A 19,622-nucleotide genomic window follows, 5' to 3' on the forward strand; every position below is an offset into this window, starting at 1 on the left:
GGACAAAATAATAAATACTTGACGTGATAGGCCATTTCCACAATCTGATCATTATATATTTTGTATGTTAAATAACATACCCAATCCCATAAGGGTATATAACTATTATGCATCAAAACAAAGGAATAGAGAAGGAGAAAGTAGACTGAATTAGTGAGATAGTGATGACGGATCAGAACCAGCATCTAAGAACTGAAGACGACTCACTGATGGCTGCCTGCCCCCTTCTTCTGTCTTTTACTTGCCTTGCAGAACTGCCTCCTATTGTCCACGTAGGAGCTTAATACCAAGAATGAGTAAGAAAGTCTCATGAGAGTCCACAAATGCCCGCTCTGGAACAGAATCCCCAAGCTTACAATTAAAGCCACGCAAAGAGGAAACTTGGAGAGAATAGCAGGGCCAGAGCCAGTGGGGACAGATAGAAAGCTAAACAGAGTTTCTACTGTCTGGGCTAGCCAGAGCTCAGGAATATAGAAATTTAAGGTTAGTTTCTTCATGTTTCATCACCTTTTCCTTGTGATCCTCAGGAACTATGCATGATAGGACCTCTACTGTGCCTGTTCCCTCAGACTGTCTCTGGCAATTGTGTTCCAAACTTGCACTTTCTTTTCCCTCACAAAGGCAGCCTATGTTCACTAGTTGCCCACGATATGTAGAAATATGGTGAGATCTCATGCTTGTATATAATGTGAGCACTGTCTAGGTGTGATGGTCCACATTATAATTCCAGAACTTAGAAAGCTGAGGGAAGAGAGTAGAAAGTTCAAAGCTAACAAGAGCTACTATCTTAGTCACTATCTGTTTCTGTGAAGAGACCCCATGAACAAGGCGATTCATAAAAGAAAACACTTAGTTGAGGACTGGCTTAAAGTGTCAGAAGCTAAGTTCATTATCATTATGACAGAGAGCATGGCGTCAGGCAGGCATGGGGCTGGAGAAGGAGCTGAGAGCTACATGGTTATCCAAAAGCAGAGGGACTGGGGGGGGGACACCTGGTTCTGGGTATTTTATTTTTAGCTTGGGGAAATAGCTTTAGTCTAAGAATTGTGTGTTTTCTTCCCACATATCCTGCTTTGAATTAGGAAATGATATTGTAATCCATTTCACTACAAGGGAAATATTACAAAATATTTACAGGAAAATATTAAAATGAACTCAAACACAAAAGTCAGGGTGAAATAAACCTTTTTATTCCAAAATTCTCTACTCTAGTGCTATGGCACGTGAGTCAAAACAAGTAACTAAGACCTCCCTGACAGAACTCCCAAAATGGAGAGGGGAAGACGGGGAGGAGATGGTGGTGTCCAAGGGGACAGGGGTTAGAGGCAGTGCTTCACATCCTGGTCTACTATAAAGAAGCACCTTGTGTGGTGGGATTCCAGGAGGCAAACATAGGAGGCTCCTGGAACTGGACTTGGAGAATACCTGACAGTGGACATTGTTCTTCATGCTACATTTAACAAAAGCTTCTTGTTCCACAAACCAGTACTGTGAGCAGAAGCCTCCATGGCAGATCTGGAGGTCTCTTTGGAGGACCAGATATGGAGGACTGCTTTGGCAACAGACAGAGCAGAGTCATCCTCTCACCTTGTTTGGGGAAAAGCAATAGCCTCCTTGTTCTCGAGGTGAACCCTCAGTGCAGTGGGCACAAACTGTGTGACCTCTGCTTTGGGATTGGTGATCTGGGGCTTGTCACTGGTGGTCTCTGTAGCTTTCTTCTCTATGGATGGTGGCTGCACTTATATCATCTGCCTTCAGTCATTGAATGAGGCTGGGTGGGCCACTCAACACTCTTGGGTTGGGCAAGGGAACTTGTGGGAAAAAGCCATGTGGGCCAAGTCTAAGGGGAGGCACCAAGGGTGTGTGCATCATTGTAGGATGATGAGGAGGGATACCTGGAGGTGCAGGAGGAGGTAGCTTTGTTGAGGTCCTCAAGGAGGGGACCCACGGGGCAGACCTGGAGGTGGACCTAGGTGAGGACTAAGAGATCAGCCTGGTGGTGGTCCTGGAAGTAAAAGTTGTGGTAAAGGCCTTCGGATCCCAGGCATTCCAGGTGGTCTCAGGAATGGAGGAGACCCTGGAGGTGGCCTAGGAAGAAGACCTGTAGGTGTGGATCCAGGAGGCTGTAAGGGTGGGGCAGGTGGTGGTCCAAGAGGAATGGACTGTGGAGGAGCCTGCTGCTGTGAAGAGGCAGCAGATGAGCCATCAGAGTGGGGATCTTCTTCATGCTGCTTTTGTGATTACTTCTCTGCTTCAGAATCACCTGAGTCATCGTCATTGTCATCCTCCTCCTCCTCTGAAAATTCCCCCACTTCCTGTTCTTCCTCAGGGATTTCCTTACCTGCTGATCACAGCATCATGGCTTGAAGAGGAGTCAGCTCCTTCATGGTCTTCCTTGCATATCAGCAAATCGGACCCTCAAATCTGACTTCTCCTCAGTGTTTTCCTGCTCACAATCATTGACAGTGCATGAACTCATCCCAGTCTTAGTGTCGAGTCTGTCAGTGTCACTGTCCTCAGTACTGTCATTGTGCTTATCCTGACCCATGTCCTCAATATAGCTGTAGTCGTCACTGGTGCTGGACATGTCATCATTATGACCCTGCTGAGCAAGGTCTAGACTGTGTATCTTGTCTTCATCTTGCCTCTGAGGGGGACAATCTAGAGCAAAGCCCACCTTATGGCTGTACATCAGCAGAACTTGAGGAGGAGGTAGGCCAAATGGAGGGCCCGGTAGCTTTCTGCCAGGAGACAAATGTGGAACACCATGTCCCATGAGAGGAAGGATAGAAACTGTTCGTGTTGTAGGCTCATATGCTGAGTTTTCTTCAGGACAGAGGGTAGCTGGGCACCAGAAAGAGAAATGTCCTTGATCAAGATGTTGGAAGGCTCATGCGGCATATGAGGCAAAGGGATGTTCTCTACTTCCACATCTGAGCATTCTTGATGGCATTAAAGTATTGGCTCAGTTCAGTTTTCTTCAGTTCATATTTTTCTAGTTTTCTCAATTCTTTGTACATATCTGGATTTTCTGGTCTTTTTTTAAAAATAAAGTTGTAGAATTCATTCAGTGGTTTCTCACAGGGTTTTACGCTTGTCTTTCAGTACTTTCTCATTCAACTGTGGCCGTTGTACTGGGTTAAACTTCATTTCATCCAATTTCTCCATGTCCTGGATAATCTATTTGGGATCTTTCATCTTCAAAACCGCAGCTTGGACCATCATGCATTGTTTTTTTGTTCCTTTTCAACTCTCTGTTTCAGACTTCTTTTCGGGCTTGGTCTGTTGGAGTTCCTAAACTTCCCACTCTTGATGGAGAATGTTGATCTTTATCCCACGTTGACAATTATTTGATTTACTTCTTCATTAAAGCAAAAACAAAACAAAACAAAACAAAATGCCTGCCAGTTTCCCAGAAAATCAAGAGCGACCAGCAGGAGATCCCCAGGTACTTTCTTTGAAGGGGCTTTCACCTCTACCTCTCGGTCAACCACCAAGGCACCGCCATCTTGAAACCCGGGGTGGGTTTTTGAAATCCCAAGACCAACCTCAATGACACATTTATTCCAACAACGCCACAACTAGTCCTTCTAATTTCTCTCAAGTAGTAGCACTCACTGGTGATTAAGCAACCAAATATATGAGGCTGTGAGGACAGTCTCCTTCAAACCACCACAGGCACACCGAAAGACTCTGGCAAACAAAGGAAAAGAAAGAAAGAAAAAGGTGGGTACTGAACACAAGCGTGGCCCTGAGGCATTTGTAAACTACAGGAAAGAGAAGAACTGCTGATATACTCACAAAACTGTATGTAGTACCTGTCCTTTATGTTAGAAAGGCCACTTCCAGAATAGATATCTTCACCACTTTCCATTTCAGAGACGTTTTCTACTGTTTCCTAGAGACGGAAGGGTGGCTTTGTAATAGGTGGAAAATCAAACACATTGGTGTCAAGAGCAGAGAGCGAGGATGAGTAAGTTAAACACCTTGAAAGAAGATGACAATGGGATCTTGATCAGAGTAAGGAACACAGCACTGCATGGACAATAATGGAGAGGAAGAGGAGGAGGAGGAGGAGGAGGAGGAGGGAAGCAACAAGACACCAGTCAGAGCAGTACAAGAAGAGTGATGACCATCTCCTGTATGGCAATCCACTTTCTGGTAACCCAACAGAACCTGGGACTGTTCATCATTGTGGGAACAGGAACAGAATACCAAACAGACCTGAATCTTTGTCTCTCTGGGAGTGCTTTTAGAGGCTTTATACCCACAGGGAACTGATGGGCACTGTGACTTACATCTCATCAAAGGAGGGATTAAACCCACGTGAAAGTATGGTGCAGATGAAAATGAGGACAAGTGGATTATTTTGCTGCAGAAGGGCTTACCCTTCCCTGAGCCTTTCTCCTAACCCTGAACATGTTGAGGAAACATGATGCTCTTGTCTGTCTACTTTCAAAAGACATTGCCTCTGTTGCTGTAAAATTAAATAAATACCTTTCTTATATCCTGCACTAGATCCAGCACCGTAGTTCTCCATGACATCCATTTGATATTTTCACTCCATCAGCAATGCATCTCACTTAGTTCCATTTCATATCACACTGCTGTTGACTTTTCTCTGAGCCTGGCAACAATCTCTCCACCCATCTAGTTCCCAAGGCAGGTTGCCACCATCCAGACATACACATCCCAATTCTGTGCAGACCCAGTGTCCTGCCACCACATACTCTCTTGAATTCAATTAAATCACCACATGAAAGAACACACAACACAATAACCTCTGATTCAATTGATAAGATATAATTTACTCATCTAGACATACAAAGCCCTGTACACCTCCATCCCTTAAGAATATTCATAACAACCTGTAAATGTGCAGAGAAGAATCTTAACATACACCTCCTTGTTCTCTTAGCTGCTCTTTACTCCTCTCTCCTGTCTCCTCCTCCTCTCCAAAACTTTTCTCTGCCCATCCTTCCTTCTCATCCAATGACACGCCTCGTTCTATCTTGTACCTGCCTTCACCTACATAATGATATCATCCTACATTTCACCCTTTCTGTCTAATTAAAAAATCCTTTTCTCTCAAATAAACTGAGTACAACTTATTATCATTTTGTAATTAAAAGCATAAAATGTACCTAACATCCAGTCCAACACTTTATCAGTTAAACAGAACATTTAGTTATCCATTCCAGCTCAAGAAAGGCTTAAAATGTGTTATATTCTGCCTTGCTTGTATGCTATCTGATAACTATTTAATAAAATATATATTTTCAAAGTTAAACAGCCTGATAGGTTATGAGCCTATAATCAATCTTCAGCCCCGTCAGAAATCTGAGAATGACCAAATATCTATAAACATAAGAAGCCTAAAACGGCTTCCAGAACTGAGACAGATTGTAGAGACAAATCTCCACTAGCACAGCCCTCTGTTAGAAACATGTGATCACTAGTCTTAAGCCTTCTGGTTCAAAATCAACTGACAGACTCTTGAAATGCCGAAACTTCAAAGGGCTGATAATTCTGGCTCGGCAGAGCTTTATCAGTCAACCATTATTCTGTATAAAGTGCGCCTTTTTGGAAAGTATTAGTCTGTAGATGAAATAGGCAGTTCCTGCCCAGTGGCTGCCTAGCCACAAGGTATTGTCTCACCTGGAGGAACAGATGTTCAATTTGTTCTCTAAATTCACCAAAGGGGAACTGTTAGGGGTAGATGTCTCAAGAAAAGATAAATAACTTTAAATCTCATATTTTGTGAAGTTTTTGAAAACCATATATATATGGTAATCTGGACTGTTGTCCATTAACTATCTTAATCTATTATCTAACAAACTCAGAGCCATGAATTTGCTATTTGGCCCTTAACTCACATGTGTAATCATGTGAGTTTGTAATGACATCAACAGAAGGACTGGCTCTAAACCTTGTACTTTCATTTTTTTTAACAAATAAATTCTATACTAAAGTAAAGATATAATTTTCACTTAGTTACCAAATGAGATTATGGCTGTACAACTCAATCTAGTTAATTCCTCCCTGTTAAATTAATACCGTTTCCAAATTCCTCATAAAACAACCTTAGAATAATTCCTTTCAGCCCCTCAAAAGTCCTGGGAATCAGGGCGATGTCTCTTCCATAACGTCTTCAAGTTGTCTGTGAGTATTGAGATATCCTTGGTGGTAGGGGGGTAGGGAAAATGGAGCAAATTGTAACCTGATGTGCTTGTCTTGACTGGACCCACCTGAAAGTCCATGAGATCAGGAATCCAAGCAGGCACATTCTCGAAAATATAATTCTCAAGACACAAGTTTAGAATTGAGGTCTCTTCTTGTTTGATTCTCTTGAATTTAGTTCTTCAGGTGATCTCCCTCTATCAAATCTGATCTGTATGACTCTATAAGGTGTCCAGAGCCTAATCACCCATTTTAAAAACACAAAGACAAAATCTTTCTCCCAAAGTACTGTGTTCCTTAGTCTGTAACCAGAAAAGCTTGTATCTTGCACTCTCTCCCACAGTGATAATATAACTAAGAAATTCAAAGTCACACCCATTATGAAGATTAAAAAATCTTTTAAAAATTAAGCTAAACAAATGTGTATGAGTCTGTTAGGCTTTTCTAATCTGTCATGGAATTAACCTTCCCATGGAGCCCATGTAGAAGAGAACCTGAGCTTCTTTGTGGTAACTATAAAAAATAAACTCACTAGCTGGCATCATCAAGTCATTTTTAGCAGGTAATTCACAATTAAAACACCTATCAATTTTAATACCAACAAGTCAGCAACTTATAAATCCAGGACTTTAGCCCAAAATATATTGATCTGTCAAGTTCTCTACCTGGAGCCTCAGATTTTTATTTATTTATTTTTTTTTTTGGTTCTTTTTTTTTCGGAGCTGGGGACCAAACCCAGGGCCTTGCGCTTCCTAGGCAAGCGCTCTGCCACTGAGCCAAATCCCCAGCCCCCAGATTTTTATTTATTAACAACCATAATGTATGTCTGTATTTACTCTGCCAGGTGTACAGACTTCGATCACAGCTCTCTACTTGGAGTCAGTGACTAATTTTCCCTAAGTTCTGAACAGTGGGTGAAAATCTTCAGGTGATTCAGGTAATCTCTGTACTCTCTGTACTTCTTCAAAAAGGAAACTTAATCACAATTTTAATAATACCTGTCATTAAGAAGCAGGTAGCAAAATGTAAGTAAAGAAATATATCTAATAAAAACTTAAAAAAGAAGAAGCAGGTAGCTTGTGTAACTACTATTTTTAACCCATAATTCCCATGGAGCTCATGTTAGAAGGAATATGAGTATCCTGAAAGATTTTCTAAACAAATTTTGTTTAAAAAGTAGCTTTTAATCTCTAACTCTCTGAGCTGCAACTACATATCACAGCAGGGGACTTAAGGCCTGTAAGCCTATTTTTGCTTCTTCTTTTAAGGTTCCCATGCTTGGGACATCATGTGATTAACATGGGCTAGCCCCCTCTACCTTAGAAAACAAAACTTTTTCTCAATTCTTAGGCTTACTAGTGGATCCTCGCCCCACTTTTGGTGTCACCTGTGCTGTAAAATTAAATAAATGGATTTCTTTTATCTCACACTAGATCTGGCACGGCAGTGCCCCATGACATCTGTTTGATATTTGAGTCAGCAAAGTGTCTCACCCTCTTTGCTCCATCCCATATCACACAGCGGTAGCTACTCTCTGAGCCTGGCAACAATCTAGTTCCCAAGGCAGGTTGCCACCATCCAGACATACACATCCCAATACTGTGGCATGCCCAGTGTCCTGCCACCACACACTCTATTGAACTCAATTAAATCGCCACATGAAAGAACACACAACACAGAAACCTCTGATTCAATTGATAATATATAATTTGCTCATCTAGACATACAAAGCCTTGTACACATCCATTCCTTAAGAATATTCATAGCAACCTGTAAAGGTGCAGAGAGGAATCTTAATATCCACCTTCATACTGGTACAATAATTCTGGAAATTAGTCTGGAGGTTCCTCAGAAAATTTGACATTGAACTACCTGAGGACCCAGGTATACCTCTCTTGGGCATATACCCAAAAGATGCCCCAACATATAACAAAGACACATGATCCACTATGTTCATAGCAGCCTTATTTTTAATAGCCAAAAGCTGGGAAGAACCCAGATGCCCTTCAACAGAGGAATGGATACAGAAAATGTGGTTCATCTACACAATGGAATACTATTCAGCTATCAAAAACAATGACTTTATGAAATTTGTAGGCAAATGGATGGAACTGGAAAAGATCACCTTGAGTGAGGTAACCCAATCACAGAAAAACACACATGGTATGCACTCATTGGTAAGCGGATATTAGTCCAAATGCTCGAATTACCTTAAATGCACAGAAAACATGAAACTCAAGAAGGATAACCAAAATGCGGATGCTTCACTCCTTCTTTAAAAGGGGAACAAGAATATCCTTTGGAGGAGATAGGGAGGCAAAGTTTAGAACAGAGACTGAAGGAACGCCAATTCAGAGCCTGCCCCACATGTGACCCATACATGTACAGCCACCAAACAAGATAAGATGGATGAAGCAAAGAAATGCAGGCTGACAGGAGCCGGATGTAGATCTCTCCTGAGAGACACAGCCAGAATACAGCAAATACATAGGTGAATCCCAGCAGCAAACCACTGAACTGAGAACGGGACCCCCATTGAAGGAATCAGAGAAAGGACTGAAAGAGCTTGAAGGGGCTTAAGATCCCATATGAACAACAATGCCAACCAACCAGAGCTTCCAGGTACTAGGCCACTACCCAAAGACTATACATGGACTGACCCTGGGCTCCAACCTCATAGGTAGCAATGAATAGCCTAGTAAGAGCACCAGTGGAAGGGGAAGCCCTTGGTCCTTCCAAGATTGAACCCCCAGTGAACAGGATTATTGGGGGTAGTAGGGGGAGGATGGGGGGGAACACCCATAAAGAAGAGAGGGGGAGTGGTTAGCAGCATGTTGGCCTGGAAACTGGGAAAGGGAATAACAATTGTAATGTAAATAAGAAATACCCAATTTAATAAAGATGGAGAAAAAAAGATGCAATAAACAGAAATGAAGGAAAAAATGAGATCATGAAAATATGTAAAATTAAGTGAAGAGTCTTAGAAATGTGTACAATGGACATCAGTTAATTTAAAATGGAATAAGAGAGATAGAAACAGAATTCTCTTCATATATATATATATCCTATATGTGTATGTATATATGCATGTATGTATGTGTGTATGTATATATGCATGTATGTATGTGTGTATGTATGTATGTATGTATGTATCTATCTATGTAGATATCTACAATTCTTGAAATTCTCAAAGGCAGTTATGGAAATAAAGAAATATTCCTTTTGTAAAAAAAATATCCACCTTCATGTTCTCTTGCCTGCTCTCCTCTCCTCTCTCCCATCTCCCCCTCCTCTCTAAAACTTTTCTCCTGCCCATCCTTACTTCTCGTCCAATGACAGGTCTCGTTCCATCTTGTACCTGCCTTCACCTGCATAATGACATACCTCATACCTCAACATGGAGTCACACTGACAGAGATTGGGCAACTGACCCTGAATCTGTGATGAGCTTCAAGGAGCACTTATCCTATTTCTCAGCATTATCACTTAATACAGAAAATGCCAGCAGCATCAAAATACCAAGCAGGTTAGGTCCAAGGGTCCTTCTGTGGAAGCTGATGTGATGATGTATTGCAAAATATTTGATCCCACTGTTGCTTCCTGGAAAAAAACCTGTTTCTAGTTGTGGTGTGGCTCAGCCTTTGCACACATCTTTAATTCAAGAGATTTCTGCTTATTGTACACAAGATTAAATAAAGTCAACCATAGGTCTAAAAGCAGAACAAGTAACCAGTTGACAGGGAGTGACCATGAGAAAAAAAAAGCCCATATAGAGTAAGAGGGAGTTAGTAGACAGATAGAGAGTCACCCAGGAAGTAGAAGGGAGGGACATTCAGTTTAAAGGTTTTTGATGGCTCATTAAGGAGAGCTTCCTTTTCTTTTTGGGACATCCACTGTGGAGAAAGGTCAGCTAGGTGGTTTCTCTGCCTCTCTGAGCTATCAGGCTTTCACCCCAGCATCTGGCTCCCAAGTCTTTATTGGTAAAATTGAGTGTTGAGATTTTGTTAAAAGTAACATTTGGCACTCCAGTATGTGGCATGACCACAAAGACAGAGAAATCATGTCAGCTTAAGAGAAACTGAGAAGCCATAAGATTTGCTAAGTCACCTAGAAAGTCCTCAAGGAGAGTAAGGATGGAAAATACCATAATACAAGGCATTAGGACCCTGTATAGTACTACCTTAAATGACTTGAAAATAAAAGCAGAAAATGAAAGGCTAAATGATTTAACTGTAATTGGCTCAATCCTGACTATGTTTCAATATTTCATATTTTATCCTTAATAGCCATAGTGGATTTCTGTACACTCTCAAAGAAAAAAGTTTTGGATATACAGGAAAAAAGAAAAAATGGAAAATGGATTGATAAATTAAAAGCTTTAGAGAAAAAATTAGAGAGACTTGTAAATAAAAATGAGAAAAATACTCAGATAGAGAAGGAACTTAGACAAGAACTTATTATACCACCCATGATGAAACTGAAGAAGGGTGGGTGGCCCACAGTTGTTAGTAAACCAACTTAGTTTATCCAGTTACTGTAAAAGACCTACCCGGAAATAATAGGTTATGAAGGAGTTAAATGTAATTCTACAGGCATATCAGACTTGAGGAGACTCAAGGAAACAATCATTTCATATGGTGTGCATTCCTTCTATTTGAAACAAATACTAAATTCATGGGCGACTCAGAACAGAATTATCCCCCAAGACTGGAAAGATTTGGCAACAGCAATATTGGAAGCTGGACCTCAGCTATAATGAAGAACATGGAAAGAGGAATCTAGGTCTGCAGAACAGTGAAATAGGGCTACAGGTATTAATATTTCCAAAGGCCAATATGCTGAGTTACAAAGGTAGCTTGACTTTGATGATCACAACTAGGCACTATGTGTTTTTAGCAGTTTTAAATGCTTGGAACAAGGTTGAAGATTCAAGAAAGAGGTCTGAGCCATTTACTAAAACTATACAAGGGCTCAAAAACAGCATTCACTCATTCTTTTGGCAAAGATTGATTTCAGCTTCTTAAAACAATATAACCATTGCATTTTATCACAGTCTGATTCAATATGCTCAACATGTGTTTTAACGGCAACCAACAGATTGAGAAAAGATCTTTACCAATCCTACAAAAGATAGAGGGCTTATATCCAAAATATACAAAGAACTCAAGAAGTTAGACCACAGGGAGATAAATAGCCCTATTAAAAAATGGGGTTCAGAGCTAAACAAAGAATTCACAGCTGAGGAATGCCATATGGCTGAGAAACTCCTAAAGAAATGTTCAACATCTTTAGTCATAAGGGAAATGCAAATCAAAACAACCCTGAGATTTCACCTCACACCAGTGAGAATGGCTAAGATCAAAAACTCAGGTGACAGCAGATGCTGGTGAGAATGCGGAGAAAGAGGAACACTCCTCCATTGTTGGTGGGATTGCAGACTGGTACAACCATTCTGGAAATCAGTCTGAGGTTCCTCAGAAAATTGACATTGAACTGCCTGAGGATCCAGCTATACCTCTCCTGGGCATATACCCAAAAGATGCCCCAACATATAACAAAGACACATGCTCCACTATGTTCATAGCAGCCTTATTTATACAGCCAGAAGCTGAAAGAACCCAGATGCCCTTCAACAGAGGAATGGATACAGAATATGTGGTACATCTACACAATGGAATATTATTCAGCTATCAAAAACAATGACTTTATGAAATTCATAGGAAAATGAATGGAACTGGAAAAGATCATCCTGAGTGAGGTAACCCAATCACAGAAAAACACACATGGTATGCACTCATTGATAAGTGGCTATTAGCCCAAATGCTTGAATTACCCTAGATGCACAGAACACATGAAACTCAAGAAGGATGACCAAAATGAGAATGCTTCACTTCTTCTTTAAAAGGGGAACAAGAATACCCTTGTCAGGGAATAGGGAGGCAAAGTTTAGAACAGAGGCAGAAGGAACACCCATTCAGAGTCTGCCCCACATGTGGCCCATACATATACAGCCACCCAATTAGACAAGATGGATGAAGCAAAGAAGTGCAGGCTGACAGGAACCGGATGTAGATCTCTCCTGAGAGACACAGCCAGAATACAGCAAATACATAGGCGAATCCCAGCAGCAAACCACTGAACTGAGAACGGGACCCCCATGGAAGGAATCAGAGAAAGGTCTGGAAGAAATTGAAGGGGCTCAAGACCTCATATGAATAACAATGCCAACCAACCAGAGCTTCCAGGGACTAATCCACTACCCAAAGACTATACATGGACTGACCCTGGGCTCCAACCTCATACGTAGCAATGAATAGCCTAGTAAGGGCACCAGTGGAAGGGGAAGCCCTTGGTCCTGCCAAGGCTGGATCCCCAGTAAACATGATTGTTGGGGGGGGAGGGTAGTAATGGGAGGAGGTTGGGGAGGAGAAGTTCATATAGAAGGGGAGAGGGAGGGGTTAGGGGATGTTGGCTTTGAAACTGGGAAGGAGAATAACAATTGAAATGTAAATAAGAAATACTCAAGTTAATAAAGATAAAAAATTTTAAAAATGTGTTTTAAGTTGTCTTCATGCCGTTATCTATCTTAGTTTTACAGCTTCTCTATATAGCTTTTCCATCAAGACCAGAATCTGACAATTAACATCTTTCCATCAACCCATTCCATTTCTTTATTTTATGTAACGCCTTATCTATCGCAAAGAGGAATCTATCCAATTTATATGTCTATTAAGAGTATACAGCATTTTACTTACTAACTTATCCTAAGAACAAACTTGTCCTGAGAATGAACTCTTTATCATTGGCCTTTAAGCCCTATCTCTTTAGGCCCTCTCTTCTCTTAGTAGGTTTTGAACTTCCCCTTACTACAATATATTGGCATGCTTAGGTCCTCAGAAGAAGTAGGTGGCATTTCTGGGCTCTTTTATTTCTCGTCATGTATTCCTATCAGTGTTTGAGATCTTTTAAAAAGGTCTTGATCAATCATATCTTTAACCTTTTAAGTAAGCAGAAATCATAGCCACATCTCTCCGGAATTACTGTCGTCAGTCCAGATATCATTCCCACTGGTCCTTGCCAAGTGAACGGGAAACTCCAAGGGCCTTGCCTTGAGGAAATCATTCTCAGATCGTGTACCTTTCCTAGGAGATACAACTAGGCTCCCCCAAATCAAGGAAAGAACAGTTTCAGTTGATAAAACAAAAATTCAGAAAAGACCCCCCAAAATAAAACAAAACAACAACAAAATCCCAAGTATCTTGGGAATCTTCTATAAATGATCTGAGACCAAAGCTAAAGATACAAATAAAAGGCATTGAAATTGAAGATTTGGTAGTCACAGGAGCAGATGGACAAAGGTACCAATCAGCCTATCTTTAAAATGGTTAACTGACAAACCCACGTGGGTGGAACAATGTTCTATGACAAAAGAAAAATGACAGATACTAGAACAGTTGGTACAGTAGTAACTAAATGCTCAACACACTGAAGAATTTACCAGCCCATGGAATTCCCCTGTGTTTGTTATAAAAAAGAAATCAGGAAAATGGTGAGTGTTAACAGACTTAAGATCCATAAATAAGGTGATTCCGCCAATAGGCTCTTTACATCCTGGAATTCCATTGCCTTCTTTATTACCTAAGTCATGGTCTATGATAGTTATTGATTTTAATTATTGCTTTTTACAGTCCCTTTGCATAAGCATGATAGGGAAATGCTTGCTTTCTTAGTACTTACTTATAATAATGGTTGTCCAATAAAGAGATATCATTGGAAAGTCTTACCACAAGAAATGTTAAACAGTCCTACCTTGTGCAAACATTTTGTACAAAAGGCATTTGAAATCATTCCCAACAGTTTCCTCAATCTAAAATTTATCATTGTATGGATGATATCTTACTGGCTGATTCACAGGTAAACTCCTTAGGAAAAAATGTTTGATGAAGTAAAGAGAATTTTGTCTTACTGGGGATCACAAATCACTCCTGAAAACAAATAGAAAATTGACAAACAAACAAAAAACCAAAGAGCAATCATCAATTATCTAGAATATAAGATAGGTTTCTTGCTTATAGGTCTTGTTAGTAAAAACTCAGCCACAGAAAGTATAAGTCAGGTGTAGGGAGCGGTGCGGTAAAACAAAGATGGCACCAACATCCAGCCCCGTCTGGATGTAAACAACTTATCGTGCATGCGCAGGCTTGACCCCTTGCCAGGGCGGCCGTAGGATAATGAGGCGATCTGGCACCCTCCTGTGGTGAACAACAGTACTGTGCATGCACGAGTTTGCATCTGGCATCAGTCTGGCCAAGGCGGTACCATGCTAATGGGGTGATTCATGCTCCGACAATCCATGGAGGACAAGTAGCAGGGGTGATAGTGGGGTGATTTGTGCTCCCCCAGTCCCTGAAGGACAATTAGCATAGCCCCAGCCTGTTGTGTATATAAGGCGAGCGCTTTTGCTGCTCGAGGTCCCCATATCAGCAAAGAGGTGGTCCTGCAATAAAGGCTGTTGAGAAGAATCCGACTGTGTTGCGTCTTCCTTGCTGGCCGAGGCGGGCGCGACAACTGGTGGCCCGTACGGTGAACCGAGGACATCCTCATGGATTCAGAACACTTCAGTTCCAGGACGGCGACGTCAGAAAGTTCCTGTGTAAGGGACGATAAAGTTCTCTGGAGGTAAGCAGAGACGATGAAAGCCTTGGTTTAGAGGCTAAAAAGTCTGTGGTCTACAGCAATGTTGTTTCCAATTGATCCTTTGTGGGTAGGACTTATATTTTGTTTCTTTTCTTCTTTGTGCGGTGGATTTGTTTTCTTTTGAATTGCCACCGTCCCGGACAGGAGTGCATTTGCTGGGAATAGCCAACAAGTGCCAGGCTACGAAGTCGTGTGTAAACAAACACGCTAGCCCACCCTGCTCGTAAAACCGCTCGTAAATAAAAGTTCCCCAGGTAACGAGGGACAATACAAATCTGCGGTAGTAAGCAGCAATAAGGCCTCCGGGTACGGAGCAAGCGTAGTGAGTAGGAAATTTAATTTTATGGACCCCGCTCTAGTGGCGGTGTGTTGGTTGATAGCCAACGTTATTTTTTGAAACATAGTGTTTTATCTGTGCTTGTGCTCCCAGCCCACACAGTAGGGGGGAGCGAAACTAGCCTGGAGCCCCTGTAGTGAGCATGGGGACTTCTCAGTCTCACCCAATTTTTCTGGCTCTTCAAGAGCTGTTTGAAAGAAAAAGGCTTAGGATGAAAAGAAGCACTATAGAGAGATTTCTTAGTGAGTGTGATGCCATTGCACCTTGGTTCGCTGTCTCTGGGAATCTCACGGTGGGCAGCTGGGATAAGTTGGGGGAAGGATTTAGATTTTGCTTGGGAGCAAGGAACCTTAAAGGCGGGGGTTCAGCCGGTATGGCGCTTACTGCGTAGCTGCCTAGAAGATCAGAAATGCTGTCAACAGGCTATAGAAAAGGGACAGGCTGCGTTAGAAATGCTACAGGAGGAACGATCTGAAAAGGCTGAGAGTGAGGCGGGGGAGGACTCTAAGGAAAAAAAGAACAAGAAAGGAATTTATCCATCCCTCAAAGAACAGGGTCAGAAAAAAAAATTCCAGTTGCTGCCTTTAGTGGCCTGACCTTCAACACTTGCTCACAGAAGGAGAGCGTTCATTAAGAGAAGTTCTTTAAGGGAGCCTACCTTATCTGCTGGCCTTATTCCAAGAGAGGAGTTGATCTCCAACATTAAGTTACCTTTCCCGTTGGTCATCATTGACATGGAGAGTGCCTTTGATCCTATCCCCTCAGCAGCCAGTTCCTGCCCCTATGGTCAAAATGCCCCAGGTTTGGGGACAGGGGAGCCCCTAAAGTAGTTTCAGAAAAAGTCTGCAGCAGACTGTGAGTAACTTTGTTTTTCCAGACAGAACAGATAGGAGAATTTATTTTGTCCAGATACTTTATACTCCATTCTATCTCATTATATTTAATGTTGTTTTTCTCTCCCATTTTGCAGAGGGGGAAACTGAGGCTAGTGAGGCTGGTTGCATAGCTCTTGAGAATAGAGCTGTTAATGCAGCCAGACCTATGGCTGCTGAACTGTCATCTTGCAGGGCTGAACTAGCTCACTATGGCCGACCATGTAACCAAGTCCATTGAGTAGACAGAAGATGCCAGGACAGGCGGGCTGCCTATTAAACAAGGGGGTGTGCCACGGAGAGAAGAGGTCTCTATACTCAAGCCAGATACAAGCAGCAGAATCCTAGAGGGCTGCTGCCATGGTGAAGGTAAGAATGGTTGGCAGAACAACTTGAATGGCATAAGGGCCCAGTGCCCGTGACCAGTAGGCACTAAGTGAAGTTGACTGCTTTAAGTTCCACTCTGCCACCAATTGCAAGTCACTTTAGAATTCCATGCTTGTTTCCTTTATCTATCAGTGAGAATAGTAATGTTTGATATTCTCTCTCTTCCTCTGCCTTTGTTTGGGACAGTGTATATCCCAGACTGGTTTCCAACTTCTTATATAGCTAAAGCTGGCCTTGAACTTCTGACTCCGAACTATGTCTTCTACTTCTCCTTTCCTTTCCTCTCCTCTCCTCTCCTCTCCTCTCCTCTCCTCTCCCTCCCTCCTGTCCTCTCTCCTCCTCCCTCCCCCCCCCCTTCCCTCCTTTCTCCCCCCCTCCCCTCCCCTCTTTTCCTTACTATGTAACTCTGGCCTTGAACTTGGAGATCAGCCTGCTCTGTCTCCTGAGTGCTGGAATCAAAGGTGTTTGCCAATGCACCTGCCCACTTATTTTTGTTACTCCATAGCTTAGGTTGGCCTCTCAGCAATCTTCTTGCCTCAGCCTCCAAGTGCTGGGTTTTGCCACCATACCTGGCTTTTGCACAGTCTGTCCTCTGTAAACAATCAAGCAGAGGGACACACAATGCAAAGTAATCTTGATGGAACTAAGCAGCGAATTATGACAAAAATCACACCATGCAACAGGTCTCACGTGGGAAGATTATCAAGAGGAAGGGGTGCAAAGGCTGGCTCTGGGTGGAGGAAGGGAAGGGGGCGTGGCTTTTTAGCTGGGTCTTGGTGCATGCACAGGAAGACGTGCCACAGAGGCGACAATGGGAATGTGTTGCGTCTGGGCAGCTAGTGATGATGTTCCCCATTGCCCATTCCCTTGGGGCTGGCCGTGGAGGTGCCTGATTGCCAACAGATCTGGTCTTAGTATAAACTGAGCAAACACTGGAACCCAGAAGATGGTCCCCAAAGCCACCCACATCACAGGCATTACAGGAAAAGGTAGAAATAACAATACCTCCAGTTAAACTGTAATTCCTAGAGAATTTCTCTAAAAGATGCTAGGGCTGCCTTCCCAGGAAGCCCTCTGCCACAGGGCAGAGAGAAAACCAGGCCCTGCCCAGGCCTGTAGGCACAACATGCAAACATGGCTCTCCTCCCTGCACCCTTCTCACGCACAGCCCAAGGAGGTGGTAGCTCCCAGGGCCAGGGGAACCCTCTCTGGGTGGGAATGCTTCTGCACCCCGCCCTTCACCTGGCAATTCTCCACCAGCCTAAGATACAATCTCCGCTTTCCTCACTGGCAAGCCCCAGGCAGGAGAGGTCTACAGGAGTTGATAGGAGTGAGAAGGCTCTGTAAGTGTGGAAAAGTATGGGCCAGCAAGTAAGGGGCTCTGGGTAAGATCCAATCAATCAGGTATCGATCACAGCCTCCTTTCTCTTTCCCTTGCTTCTCTTTCTCAAACCAGCCTGGCATGGTGAGAAGTCAGACAAGCCTGTCTGACACCCCAGGTCCTTCACAGGGTAGTTCCCGAACCTCTCTGAGCTGTAGTTTCCCCAGCTCTATAATGGGAACAACAATGCTTGCCTCATTGCATGTTGTAAAGATGAAGCAATCTCAAATAAGGTAGAACCTGTTGGAAACCAGGCTCTAAGCTTAGCCAGTCCCTTTTTTCTAGACTCACTTTCCCAATCTTAAAATGGAATCAGTATGAAAAACAACAACAGCAACAACAAAAAACACCAAAAAAAAAAAAACCCTACTTCTCTGGGTTGCTACCAGTGTTTATGTTTGGTTTTGTGATGTTGAGGCCTTTAGTTTTGTGCATACAGGGCAACCATTCTACCACTGAGCTATAACCCTAGCCCAGTGTGAGGGTTTTTTTCTTTTTATGTTCCTTTGATTTTTGTTTGTTTGTCTGTTTTGAGACAGGGTCTCTCTGTGTAGCACTGGAGATCTTGGAACTCGCTCTGTAGACCAAGCTGCTAGCCTTGAACTCAAGAGATTTGCCTGCCTCTGTCTGAGTGCTGGGAATAAAGGTGTGAGGTTTTAATGAGCTACTGCTTGTACAGTGCACAGCCCCTTGACTGCTAGAAACTAAAGGCTCAATGAACGGTATTGACTTTTTCGTAATTCAGAATTGAACCTAACTCTCTTTTAAGACCTCTGTTCCAAAGAGTCTGTACAGGACGCAAGATAGCTGGTCCCTCTTGTAGCCTCACCTGCAGCATCTTTATACAGAAAAGGCCATTTACATCTCCCAGGAGAGCCTTTTTTTTTTTCATAGAGAGTAAGGGAAAGGACTGAAACACTTTCCTCAAGTTAACAGCAGGACTGGCCTGAGCAGCTAAACCCAAACTTCTCAGTGCAGAAAGACTTTTTGGTGGTGCCTGTGACTGTCCAGAGAAAATGGAGAACTCAGACAGGGCCTCCCATTCTGTCTGCTGCTCACTAACCCAGCGCCTCTTTAAAAGGAAGGTTTTACTTGGTTTACTTGGTACTGAGGGAGCTGCCTAGGCTGTAAATATGAAACAGCTGTTACCAGCCTTAGGCCAAAGCGTCAAGTATGGATGGCAAAGGAGGACAAATATTCAACTCTGCAAAAGCACATGCATTTATTGTTACTTCCCTGTCCAAAGTTGGGGAGGCTTAGACCAGACAATGACAGATACAGGGGAGGGGCGAGGCATGACCTTTCTAGAAGCACTGACCTACCTGGTATAAATCCAGCCAAGAAGCCATGCACAGAAGGAGACAATAGTTTCCTGTTTATCAGAACATATTGAAGGGCAGGTGACTATTGGCAGAGTCCTGTATGCCAGAGACTCTTAAATACTGTATAGATTTGCATTCATTCTTAAGACCAGAAGTGGACCTGGTTACTGTTCTCAACTTTGGGTGAGAAAATTAAGGTATGTAGGAATTGGCCAACAGGGCAACCTGGTTATGCTTCTCTATGAAACCACCCTATGCAAGACAGGCAGAGCATCAAGTGACAGAACCATGGACCAGGAGACCATTGGCACAGTTTTTAACCTGTGGGTACTGTGGAGAGTAATGCATGGAAATCTCTCAGCCCCTGACTGCCCTCAGTTTGCTCCCCCCTATAAAATGGGGGGATGATGCCAACTACTTATCAGGGTTCCAGACATAGTAAAAAG

At 42.7% G+C, this 19,622-nt stretch overlaps 1 pseudogene; it reads right to left on the reverse strand.

Moving 5' to 3' along the window:
* Positions 1-1,445: 1,445 nt before the first annotated feature.
* On the reverse strand, positions 1,446-15,941 carry LOC116910256 (annotated as a pseudogene).
* Positions 15,942-19,622: the final 3,681 nt, after the last annotated feature.

The sequence above is a fragment of the Rattus rattus genome, chromosome 9 (assembly GCF_011064425.1).
Source record: "Rattus rattus isolate New Zealand chromosome 9, Rrattus_CSIRO_v1, whole genome shotgun sequence".
Lineage (NCBI taxonomy): Eukaryota > Metazoa > Chordata > Mammalia > Rodentia > Muridae > Rattus > Rattus rattus.